Source organism: Salvia hispanica, chromosome 2, assembly GCF_029641045.1.
Source record: "Salvia hispanica isolate PSC_SH4W2 chromosome 2, Shi_PSC_v1, whole genome shotgun sequence".
Lineage (NCBI taxonomy): Eukaryota > Viridiplantae > Streptophyta > Magnoliopsida > Lamiales > Lamiaceae > Salvia > Salvia hispanica.
Window position 1 is genome coordinate 42633713 of NC_142693.1, and position 12935 is coordinate 42646647.

Consider the following 12935-nt stretch of genomic DNA (forward strand, 5'->3'; position numbering starts at 1 on the left):
AGTTGACCACCGCACCGATTCTCGCTGTGCCAGAGCCGGACACTAACTATGTGGTGTATACTGATGCATCGAAGGTTGGACTGGGATGTGTACTTATGCAGAATGGGAAAGTGATTGCGTATGCATCAAGGCAATTGAGGCCACACGAGTTGAACTACCCGACGCATGACTTGGAGTTGGCAGCAGTAGTACATGCCTTGAAGATTTGGAGACATCATCTTTATGGAGTTCGCTGTGAGATATACACGGACCACAAAAGCCTCAAGTACTTCTTCGAACAGAAGGATTTGAACATGCGCCAGCGTAGATGGCTCGAGTTAGTGAAGGATTACGATTGTAGTATAAACTACCACCCAGGAAAGGCAAACGTAGTGGCTGATGCTCTAAGTAGAAAGTCTCAACCTCAATTAGCCACTTTTCTCACAAATGAAGAGCACTTGATACGAGAGTTCAGTAGGATGCGATTGGAAGTCGTGAGGGCGCCCGAGACAGTTCAAGGAAGGATCGCCACCTTGGTGATGGAACCTGACCTAAGAGCTAGAATTGTCGAGGCTCAAAGACGCGATACTTTACTAGAGAAAATCCGTTCGGGAGCGAGGGCAGGAGAACAAGAAAATTTTCACGAGGAGGCGGATAATGCCCTCACCTACAAGGGAAGGTTATGTGTGCCTAAGGACGAAGGACTTAGAAATGAAATCATGAGGGAAGCGCATGAAACACCATATACTGCGCATCCGGGGAGTACCAAGATGTATCAAGATTTGAAGAGACAGTTCTGGTGGAATGGCATGAAGAAGCATGTTGCGGCATTTGTGGAGAGGTGTTTGGCATGTCAACAAGTGAAAGCCCTACATCAACGACCCTATGGAAGACTGCAGCCACTTGAGATTCCGAAATGGAAATGGGAGCACATCGCAATGGACTTCGTGACAGGATTACCGAGATCTCAACGAGGGAACACAGTTATTTGGGTGATTATTGATCGTCTTACCAAATCTTCCCACTTTGTGCCGATTCGTGATACTTATGGAGCTAATAAATTGTCTAAGATGTATGTGCGAGAGATCATACGCTTACATGGAGTACCGGTGACTATTACATGTGATCGTGATTCGAAATTTACATCTAGGTTTTGGATGAGCCTGCAGCGAGAGTTAGGCACCAAGTTGAATTTCAGTACTGCATTCCACCCGCAGACTGATGGACAAACAGAGAGGACAATACAGACTTTGGAGGACATGTTGAGAGCTATAGTGCTAGATCGAGGAGTAGGTTGGGAGGAAGTATTGCCACTAATAGAGTTCGCTTACAACAATAGTTATCAGGCGACTATTAACATGGCCCCGTATGAGGCATTGTATGGGAAGAAATGTAGATCTCCACTTTATTGGGATGAAGTGGGTGAGAGAAGAGTCCTTGGACCCGATTCTGTGGAAGAAATGATAGAGATTGTTCGACAAATCCGTGAGAGGATCAAGGAAGCTCAGGATCGACAGAAGTCATATGCTGATGTTCGAAGAACCGATCTACAGTTTGAAACAGGTGATAAAGTCTTTCTAAAAGTAGCTCCATCTAAAGGGATAACTCGGTTTGGTGTGAAGGGAAAATTGAGACCACGATTTATTGGACCATATGAGATTCTTGATAGAGTAGGTCCCGTAGCGTATAGATTGGCGTTACCACCATGCTTTGGAAATGTGCACGACGTCTTCCATGTGTCACAATTGAGGAAGTATGTGTTCGACCCTAGCCACATAATTCACCAAGAGGAGATGAAGATCTTGAATCCAAATTTGAGTTATGAAGAGAAGCCTGAAGCTATTCTAGATCGGAAGGTGCAAGAGTTGAGAAACAAGTCTATTGCTTCAGTGAAGGTTCGGTGGAGAAATCATGGTGTTGAGGAAGCCACTTGGGAGCTAGAAGACAAGATGAAGGAGAAGTACCCAGAAATGTTTGAATAATCTAAGCAAATTTCGGGACGAAATTTTTGTGAAAGTGGGTAGATTGTAACACCCGTCTTTTTAGTACCCTTTTTCGATTAATTTTGTTTTGAGAACGAGCGATTGATAGACCTTAAATAAGATGTTGTCTTTGTTTCGAGTGGATGTGAATGAAATTAATGAATGCTTGATCGTGTTGGTTAATCGTGTGGTGAATGTATTCAGCGAGATTGATGTGAGTGTCGTCGGTGAGATTATTTAGGCGTTCTTACTTAGTCACCAAAATACTAAAAATAAAATACTACAATTTAATTAATACTCTAAACTATTAATTTGGGCTTATCTTTCTATCTTCCTTATTTCTAGCTTTTACTTCTTTGGGTTGACCGTTTTGAGAAGCCAAAATATTAAATAATTATTCTACTTCTCCTGCAGTCAAATTTTAGTCAAATAAATCTCTCCAAATCTCATAACCATACGGTTTCTTCCATATCTCCATCTTCCTTAAAAATCTCCAACCAAAACCCATTCTTCTCCTTATAACTTCTTCCACAACGCAGCTTTCTTTTTGTAGCTGCTGTTATTTTCATCTCCTCCACCAAAAAGGTATATTCTTCTCCTCAAATTCATTAATATGAAAACCTCAATTTGTTGACTCAATGGCCAAATTCTTGATATCACAGCATTGAGAGGAGAAAACCGAGAGAGTGTCGGAATTAATTCTTCTTGTTATTCTCTTCTTCTCAAAGGTATAATCTTTCCCTTCAATTTAGTGTATACAACCTTCTGGGTATTAAATTTGAAGAAACCGTGACTCTTTTAATACCTCCTGCTTGTGCAAAATTTTCTCTCAACCAAAGGTATTTTCCTTCTCTTCAATTCCATGTTATAGATGCATACATTCACGGTAGTCCACGAGATCAGATTTGTTGATTTTTCTTCAAAATTTGGTGAACGATTGGTTCTTGATAAAGTTAGAAACTTGAATTTCTTGTTTTCTCTCTTCAATCCAAATTCTTGGAAATACTTTTGCCTGCCCACTAATTATTTAATCGAACACATGGTAAAATCTTAATAAAAGATGTAGAGAGGGAGGTATGGTTGTGTCTCTGTTTTTGGGCGAAAATTGAGAGCTGGAGAGAGAGAGAGTTTCGACTGGTTCTTTTGGTGAAAAGCCGTAGGTGACAGCGGAGAGTATGTATGTAGTACAATTTCTTTGAATTGTTATTTTTTTCTGACTTGGATTAGGGAGTGTACTTATTAAATTCTTTTATATAATAATATTTCTTTTATTCTGTTGTGATGAAGAGTTTGACGGGAGGGTAGGAGTATACTTTGTTATATTATTTTAATTTGTTCTTCCCTTTGTATACATGCGTGTAGGTGGAGGTATTTTGTGATATTAATCCTCATTCCTTTCTTTAATTAATAATAATGTGGAGAAGTGAGTTTTTACGTGTGTTGATTTGTGGTATATAGGTATTAATCATTTTATCTGGTTTTGCTTTTGTCCCTTAAAGTTCAGTGAGGAAGTAGTAATATACATATATATATATACGTGTGTTTGGACAGAGAGTATGTACGTTGGTGACTGGGAGTATAATATACTTTTTCTTGTTCCATTATTTTACTTGCATATGATTGTTTGAGCTAGAGAATTGTTGCTGTAGGATTTCTGTTTGGCTACGTGATCTAAATTTATGAGTGTGCCATCGGATAGAAGTATAATTTTGTTGATGTTGTTTTGTTTAATTGATGAGGTCGAGATATGAAGGTTGCTAAGAAAAGAGTAAGGGATAATTTGAGCATACACACTTAGGGTACATGCATTGTTAAATTAATTTATTTTGCAAAGTCTGAATTTTGCATATCTTGTTATTTCAAAAAGGGTGAGCTTGTGCACGTTGGTTGCGGTTGGAATAAGAGGTGATTGAGGAGTAAGCTTGTGAGGTGGGCTTTCGTTTTAAATAAGGACTATGTCCTAAATACTATTTTATGTGAAAGGAGGTGAAAATTGTTTGTCTTGCCATGTTTTGTGTTTGAATGAACCTATCTGAAGTGGCTATGCCATGTATGTTTAATCGAATTCGGGTCCCAGTAGGGCCGCAAACCCTGCTCGGACTAGTGTACACCCAGTAGATCGTGCGCTATCTCTTTGGAGTTGGCCGGTCTAGTGACTTGGTTCGTGGCCACGTTCCTTGTCATGTATGTTCAGATATGGTGATGGTGATGTGAATGGAAAATGGTTGCAACCGAAATTTATGTAAAGATGATTTTAGTGACTTGGGTTCTTTTCAATTAAAACCCCCAAGATCACTCGTTATGGCTTGACAAACGGTTTTGGCATGTGTCCACTGAGTGCATCAAGTACTCAGCCCTGCATATTTGTTTTCTTAATGTGCAGATTGAGCGACGACGGGCGTGGAGGATGTTGAGCAAAATTCATGGATTAATTATGTTTGGCTTAATATTGTTGGATATGTCGTGTCTTCATACTCGGCATTTTCCGTGTCTTGAACGCTTCCGCTAAGTGTCTTTTCTTTAGAATTGTTTTAGTATTGAGAACCTAACTCTTTTCAAAATATTCTACTTTCTAGTCTTTATTTCTTAGAATTGGTACTTTGTTGAAATGATACTATGTTGTTTTCTAAGTTATTTCAATTATTTAAATATTTTGGTCAAAGATGTGTGTTTCCCCCTTTCTTCCCCGCTTCTTTAATCATCCCCTAGTCGCGATCAACCGTATTTTCTATCCTTAGAAAATACGGGCGTGACACTATCATACTCTAGATGGGATTCGTATACAGTTATAGCCGCCTGTATGATGGAACTGGCAGCGGAAGCGGTGTTGCATTGATTAACATAATTTAACAATTATTAATCACACCAATAAATCACATAATAATCAGATCTATTTAGCAGATTATTTAGACAAAATCTATTCGCGTAATTCTTACATGTATCATGCTCATAACTTGAATTAATCATGCTTTAAGAATATTGAAACCTAAAACATGCTTTTCTACGGAGTAGAAAAATACCTAATTAATTCTCCAAAGAATTGAAGATGGCTAGCTGCTTCTCCATGTGACGCTTTGAATACTAGACCACAAATCTTCTCTCTGGTTCCCGAACTGTACTCCGATATCAGAGTGGGCTGATCTCACCAGAATACTAGGACTTAAATAAAGAAGACGGAAGAAATCCTTTTGGGAATAGGAGTAGAATTCGAAATCCACTTCAGCTAGAGGAGCTCGAAATTTTCAAAAATTTAAGGTATAAAATTGTGATGATTCTGTCTCCTTTATTCTCCTATTTATATTAAGTTCCTTTTGGGCCCAGACAGGGATCTATGGAAGGTTTTGGATATGGGCTCATCCAATTTACTTTTTACTAATTAAATTGAACCCACAATTTAATATAAGTTATAATTGGAATATTACGAGCAGCCACTACAGAAGTAATATTGAACACTCCCCATCCAAATCCGAAATTACAAATAATCCGGGTTTTCGTTTAACTTTCATTTCCCGCGCTTAAGATAAAAATGTCCATTAATTAATTAATGTCTGCTATGGACTTAATTAATTAACTTCTTATTAATTCCAAGAGTGGACTTAGCATGAAACGCTTATTTATTATTCATAGAGTAATCAAACTCCAACTAGCTAGGTTCCGAATAATAAAACCTTGTTTCGCGCTCCTCTTGAGGACATTATCAAACGAGACTCAGCTCGCGCATGATTCAATATAATAGCAATCATAGCACCGCTAGATATTGATCACCACTACCCAATATATCAGGATCATTGGGTTACGAAAAACCCGCACCTTTTGATAAGTCAAAGTAATGCATAATCAATACCGTATGCTCAATGCTAACCTACATTGATTGAGAAACAAATATTTATCAAGACTTCGCCTTTCAGTAGATAGCCTAAGGGCAAGTCTTGCTGTTAGATCCGTTCAGTGCTATACCATACCAATGTCATCTTATTTCAGTAAGGCTTAGAAATATGCGGACTGACATTGCAACCTTTCTCGATGGATAGTCAAATTCCAACTAGGTTGTGAAATTCATCTTTTTCTTTGTTTAGAACTGACCGTGTTACCTTAAAGTGGACGCCGCCCACAACCGGTCTACTAAAATAAAGACTTAGACTTTGTTAAGTTAACTTATACATTTAAACATGCATTAACATCCATTAAATGTAAAACATAACAACATTATGACAAAAATAATCTGTTTTATTCATTGGAAAATAAAATAAGAGTTTTACAGTATTCAATCACTCGAAACGTGATTTCTAGTATACAAACTCTAACAATCTCCCACTTATATTCAAAACACTTTCGAGTATACAAAATGTGCTAACGTCTAATTCTCCCACTTATACTGAAAGCGGATTGAGGTCTTGAATTAGTCGAACTCCCATTCCTTCAACATGGCTTTCATACGGCTTTACCGCTAATGCCTTCGTGAAAGGATCTGCCAGGTGGTTTTCTGACTCAATCTTGACCACTTTTATGTCTCCTCTCTGCACTATATCTCAAATGATATGATACTTCCTCTCTATGTGCTTGCTTGCCTTATGAGCCCGTGGTTTCCTCGAATTTGCCAGTGCACCAAAATTATCACAATAAATGATGATGCTCTTGGACATATTCGCAACCACACCTAAGTCCAGAAGGAAGTTCTTAAGGATCCAACCTGGAACATCTCAGAGTGTGGGGGTGTTCGGCCCATGTATTGGAAAAGGATCCAACTAAGCTGGAATCTAGGACGGAGGTATGTGTGTTTATAGGATACCATAGAGGAACGAAAGCTTATGAATTCTATAGTCTCTGAGATCAGAAAGTAATTGTGGGCACTCATGCCACATTCTTGGAGGAGGAATTTGTAATGAATCATAAGTCCAGCAGTGAGATAGCTCTTGAAGAGCTAACTCCAGTCACAACTTCCATTAACCAAGAACAATTATCTAGTGTAACAACAATTCCAGAAACTTCAACTAATACTCCAGATGTTGTAGTGCCGCGTCGCAGTGGGAGGGTCTATCATGAGCCCGATACATTGGTTTGGGAGAGTGTATGGATCACTCCTCGGACAACAATGTACTTGATCCCTGGAATCTGTAGAGGCGCAGGCAGATGTCGATCATTGCGAATGGGTAAAAGCAATGGATTCGGAACTACAATCAATGGTAGACAAAGACGTCTATGATTTGTCTGTCCTACCCGAAGGCTGTACTGTCATTGGGAGCAAGTGGATATACAAACGTAAACGTGGACCCGATGGACGAGTTAAAGTCTTCAAGGCAAGACTAGTGGCTAAGGGGTATACCCAAAAGGAAGGCATCGATTACGATGAGACCTTCTCCCCAGTGGCCATGCTCAAATCGATCATTATACTTTTGTCTATAGCAGCTTACATGGATTGGGAAGTATGGTAGATGGACGTTAAGACTGCGTTTTTAAACGGAAGTCTTGAGGAGACCATCTACATGGAACAACCCGAAGGCTATGTGGTAAAGGGCAAGGAACACATGGTTTGGAAGCTTAAGAAGGCCATTTATGGCCTCAAGCAAGCATCTAGATCATGGAACCAGTGTTTCGATCAAACCGTTCAAAAATTTGGATTCGAAAAATGCCCTAATGAAAGCTGCGTGTATAAGAAGGTTGAAAAGAGAAATGTTGTGTTCTTAGGGGCTGTTCAAGTTGTTTGTTATGGGTAGGGAAGAATTAAAACTGGCTAAGATTTGGGCGTGTAGGGTCCACAGTTATCCCATCCATTTCTGTTGTTCATTGTTCCCTATACAAAACTTGAACTATACAATTTGGAATTTTATGTCATTTTTTTATCAGAGTTCTAAAAACTAATATGACCAAAATACCCACAAATTAATACTATTGGTTAAGATTTGTCTCAGAGAGAGAAGCGCCACCATGAAATCATCCACCGCTTGAAGCGAAGACCCTTTCCGCCCACTCTCCTCCGTGCCGTCAACGCAGCTTTGATCAACTCTCCAATCTCCGCCACTCCCATCACCGCCTCAATCGTATTCCCCACATCCTCTCTCTAACTCTGCTCTTAACTCCCCTCGCCACCTCCACGCACACCCCCATCTTTCTCCGCCACCGAATTCCACCCGCAGTGGCTCACGAACATGTCTATTGATCGACGTCGGAGTATCTCCAGCTGCGGCGCCCATGATCGGATCAGCAATCCCTCCGATCACCGCACGAACATTCACCTTCCACTGTGCGTTACGCAAGAAGCACATACCTAAACACATGGTGGCAAAAGCGATTTCAACACTGTGAACCGTGAACGGCGACGAATCGAGTGGGTAGTAGAGATGCGGAAAATTAGGGATGTTGTAGTTTATTCTTTTGCAGCTGAGTTTGTGATTTTTGGGGGGAGAAAGAATTTGGGAGGGGTAAAGCTGCCAATTCATCTCCATTTCTGGGTGTAGACTTTGTGGCAAGTTTCAAATACCACCAAATTACCGAGAATTCATTTCTGCACATAACAACAAGGAACAGTGCGGGCCAGAGATATAACTAGGGCCCTCCACATTTGAAGCTTGCTCCTTGAACGCCCATAAAGGGTCAGATTTGAGCCCATTTCTTACTATAACAAGGAACTTAAACATGCCCTTAGTTTTGTATGTAGATGACATTCTTCTAATTGGAAACAATAAAAGGATGTTGTCATCAGTGCAAATTTGGTTGTCCAGCCAGTTCGAGATAAAAGATATGGGTGATGCGGGACACATTCTCGGTATCAAGGTTCTTAGGAACCGTGCAAAGAAAATGTTGTGCTTATCCCAAGAATCTTACATCAACACAGTACTTAGACGCTTTAGCATGCAGGATGCCAAGAAAGGTTTCCTACCTTTTAGACATAACATCCATTTATCTCAAGAGATGTGTTCTAAGACAACATCAGAGATAGCAGCAGAGATGAGAAGAATACCATATGCCTCGACAGTTGGTATTCTCATGTATGCTATGCTTTGTACTAGACCTGATATTTGCTTTGCTGTTGGCATGGTAGCAAGATATCAATCAAATGCCGGCCAAGGACATTGGATTGTCGTAAAGAACATACTCAAGTACCTTAATCGGACTAAGGACTATGTTCTAGTTTACAATGCAGCCGAGCTCTGTCCTTTAGGATATACAGATTCAGATTTTCAAGCTGATGTAGATTCGTGAAAATCAACTTCCGGATATGTGTTTACCTTAGGAGGTGGAGCTGTAATTTGGAAGAGTGTAAAGCAGAAATGCATTGCAGACTCTACCATGGAAGCCGAGTATGTGGCCGCTTCGGAGGCTGCAAAAGAGGCTGTATGGCTTAAGAACTTCCTTCTGGACTTAGGTGTGGTTGCGAATATGCCCAAGAGCATCACCATTTATTGTGATAATTCTGGTGCAGTGGCAAATTCGAGGGAACCACGGGCTCATAAGGCAAACAAGCACATAGAGAGGAAGTATCATATCATTCGAGATATAGTGCAGAGAGGAGACATAAAAGTGGTCAAGATTGAGTCAGAAAATAACCTGGCAGATCCTTTCACGAAGGCATTAGCGGTAAAGCCGTATGAAAGCCATGTTGAAGGAATGGGAGTTCGACTAATTCAAGACCTCAATCCGCTTTCAGTATAAGTGGGAGAATTAGACGTTAGCACATTTTGTATACTCGAAAGTGTTTTGAGTATAAGTGGGATATTGTTAGAGTTTGTATACTAGAAATCACGTTTCGAGTGATTGAATACTGTAAAACTCTTATTTTATTTTCCAATGAATAAAACAGATTATTTTTGTCATAATGTTGTTATGTTTTTGATAGGCTAGTTTTCATCACTCGGAATTGATCACTATTTGCACTATATGTTGAATATTTGCATGAAAAAAGATGTTATTTGGCAGGGAATGGAGCATTAAGTTGGAAAGCTGCTTAATGAAGGCATGGAGAGGAAAACATGCAAGAAAGAGGGTAAAATGACAAGGAATGGAAGAAAGTGAAGGAAGAAGGCAAAGAAGACCCAAACTGGCCAAGCTGTTGGACTGGCCAGTTTGAACCTGACGGGAAAATGACTAAAGCCACTTCCACACATTTGTCAAGGACAATTCTCACTTGCTACACACGCCCATATCAGCCCTTGGAGAGTAAAAAAGAAGGAAAATATCTTTTATTGGATATATGTATTAAAAAGACTTAGTCACCAACCACCAGTACTTTATCACTCTTTAGTTTAGTTTTAGCTTTCTCTCTCTAGGAAACTTTTCTCTCTTCCTTAAGAAGAGAGATTTTCACTTCAAGGCTGCCAAGATCATTGTTCACCATGGGTTGAAGTAGTAGTAATTTAGTAGTAGTGTTTGCTTTCTCTAGTTAGCTTGTTCTTAACTTTGTAGTACTTTTGCTCCTTTCTAAATCTTAGTTGTTGTTGTTGTTGGACTTGTTTTAAATGCTCATTTCAAGTAGTAATTGCTCTTAGTGTTTATGTATTGAATGTGTTTTAAAGTTTAGTTCTTGTTTGATTTCCGGTTTAGCTTGTTGTTTAGTTCTAGTGTTGGTTATGTTCTTGTTTAGTTAAAACCTTTTTCAAGCTTTTAAAATCAGTTTCTCTTCACCATGTTTAAGTGTTCTTGAAGCTTCTTTCTATCTTGTTTAAGTGTTTTAAGTTTCAGCTTTTAATTTGATGTTTTCAATGCATGTTTAGGTAGTTTACTTGTTCATTTTGTGTTTCTCCTTGTATTTTTAATTATGTAGCAGCCAAGTAGTCTTTCCTCTCACTTATTTTCGTGCCCTTACTGTAGAATTAGGAGCCATGATCAGCTTTTAGGAGTTAAGTTAGAGATCCATTAGTTAGAAACTTTTACCCACTAGTTTTAACCATTGGACAATAGCCTTAAGGGAACACAAGTACCATCACCTTTCACCTTTTAGCTCTCCCATCTAATATGTCTTTTAGGATCAGATTTATAACTCTCTTTCCTTCTTTTCATTTTCAGCTTTTAATCACATTAGTTAGGAATTTAAAGTTCACCTTTTGAACATGTCACTTTCCTAGTTTCTAGCTTTCTTTAGGAGTTAACACTTAGTAGTTTATCTTCCTTAGCTTTTAACTTAGTTCCTTTTGCTTTCTGAACTTAGGATGCTCATGCAAGTTGCTGCTCTCTTTTCATTTCCGAAATGTTCTTATTTTCGCCACTGCTAAGTTGCCCAGTTTACCAACTTGCCCAGTCTGCGTTTCAGTTTAATTGCTTTCGTTTACTTGCATGCTATTTGCATGTTTAGTTACAATCTTAGCTTAAGTGTTATTTATATTTTATAGTTTAGTTCTCACCCCCAATTTAGAGCGTGGCGGCATCGCCAAAACCCTTTCTAAGTGTGGAAATGCATAACGGATGCTACCGTTCCTCGTGGGTTCGACACCCTAACTTACCATATCTAACTAATAGTATTTTGGAAAGTGGGAACATATAAGTATTTTTGAATAGGAAGGGACACGTGCCTACGACACGCGTGCAAAAATCCCTTCCTCTCAAATGGCGCCGTTGCCGGGGAACGGTGTTGTTGTGTTGTTATGTTTTTCTACACTTATTGTATATAGCTTTTGACTTGTTTTCCTTTTGTTTGTTGTTTTTTTTTCTTTCTTTTTATTTTTAGTTTATGAGCAGGTCCTCTTCTCCAAGGTTGTTGTTCGATATTGGAATTAAGAAGACGACGAAGAGGCTGCGTGAGGAAGCCGGTTTGAGAAGATAAGCAGGGCAGTTCCTTGAGTTGCCCAGTTCAACAGATGCCCAGTTTGAAGTGTCAGAAAGTTTGGAGGAAACCAATTCAAGAGAAAATGATGAGAGTGGTGCGACATTAAAGGGTTTCATGGATCATTTCACAGACCCTTACGATCATGGCTGGGGTGATTACTCCTATTTTGAATGGACCAATCCAAACCAACAATATCAAGGTCCACCACCACAAGTACATCACCAAGCTTTCCAAGGGTCAGACGAAAATTATGCTTATTGGCCTCCGGATCAAAGTGCTTTCCATCCGTATTTCCAGCCACAAGAATTCGACCAATATCAACCAAATCATCCGCCAATGCCACCAAAGTGCTTAGAAGAAATGATGGAGGACCTATTCACATCGCAACAACTCATGCAAAACAATTTGCAAGCCAATTACAATGTGGTGCATAAGATGCAAGATGAACAATATGAGCAAATGATTAGTCTTGATCATCTTGCATGCCAAATGGAACAATTGGCGACTTCCATCAATGATATGCATGGGAATGGTGGAGGAATTCCGGCTCAAGTGCAACCATCAAGAAAGGAGAATCTTAATCAAAGTACCCTTAGGTTCGGGAAAGAGTTGAAAGCTTCATTCAACAATAACTCAAACAGCGAACCGAGGGAAATATTGGAACAGGGGCCAAGATTGCCCAGTGCAATACACTGCCCAAGTCAGGAGACTTTTTGGTTGGAAGATGAAGAGGGTAGCGATGAGGAGATTGAAGATAATATCATCATTCAACCCGATGAGCCTACACGTATACCTTTGAGAACAGAGGTGACCATCATGAAGGGGTGCAACATATTGGAGCACGCAAAGTCTACCAGCAAGCTACCTAATTCAAGCGAACTGCCCAGTCTGAGGGCAGATGGGGAATTGGTACCGTCGGAAGTTCGGTCACCTAAATTGGAGTTCAAGCCACCGGCCACCAACGTCAACCATGTCTGCTTTATCATCAATAGTGAGTTGGAAAATGGCCAAGGTTAGAAGTTGATCAAAGAGTTGAAAGGTCTCGACTTTCTTGAAGCCGAGTTTTTGCAAGATATGTATCCATTGCCCTCTATTGAAGAACAAGTTGAGCTCGAAGGACTTAGTAAATGCATGCTGTTCAACACTCAAGGGCTTAGTGATGAAGAGATTGAGGCTGAAATAATGGCTTGGTGCAAGAAGAGGAACCACACAAACCC

The 12935-nt window shown here is 39.7% G+C and overlaps 1 long non-coding RNA gene across 1 annotated transcript; it reads left to right on the top strand.

Annotated features, from left to right (window-relative positions):
- Positions 1 to 2276: 2276 nt before the first annotated feature.
- LOC148932446 (uncharacterized) lies at positions 2277 to 4676 on the top strand. The gene is made up of 4 exons (XR_016135482.1): positions 2277 to 2546; positions 2624 to 2800; positions 3829 to 3890; positions 4345 to 4676. It is a non-coding gene; the product is annotated as an uncharacterized LOC148932446 (long non-coding RNA).
- Positions 4677 to 12935: the final 8259 nt, after the last annotated feature.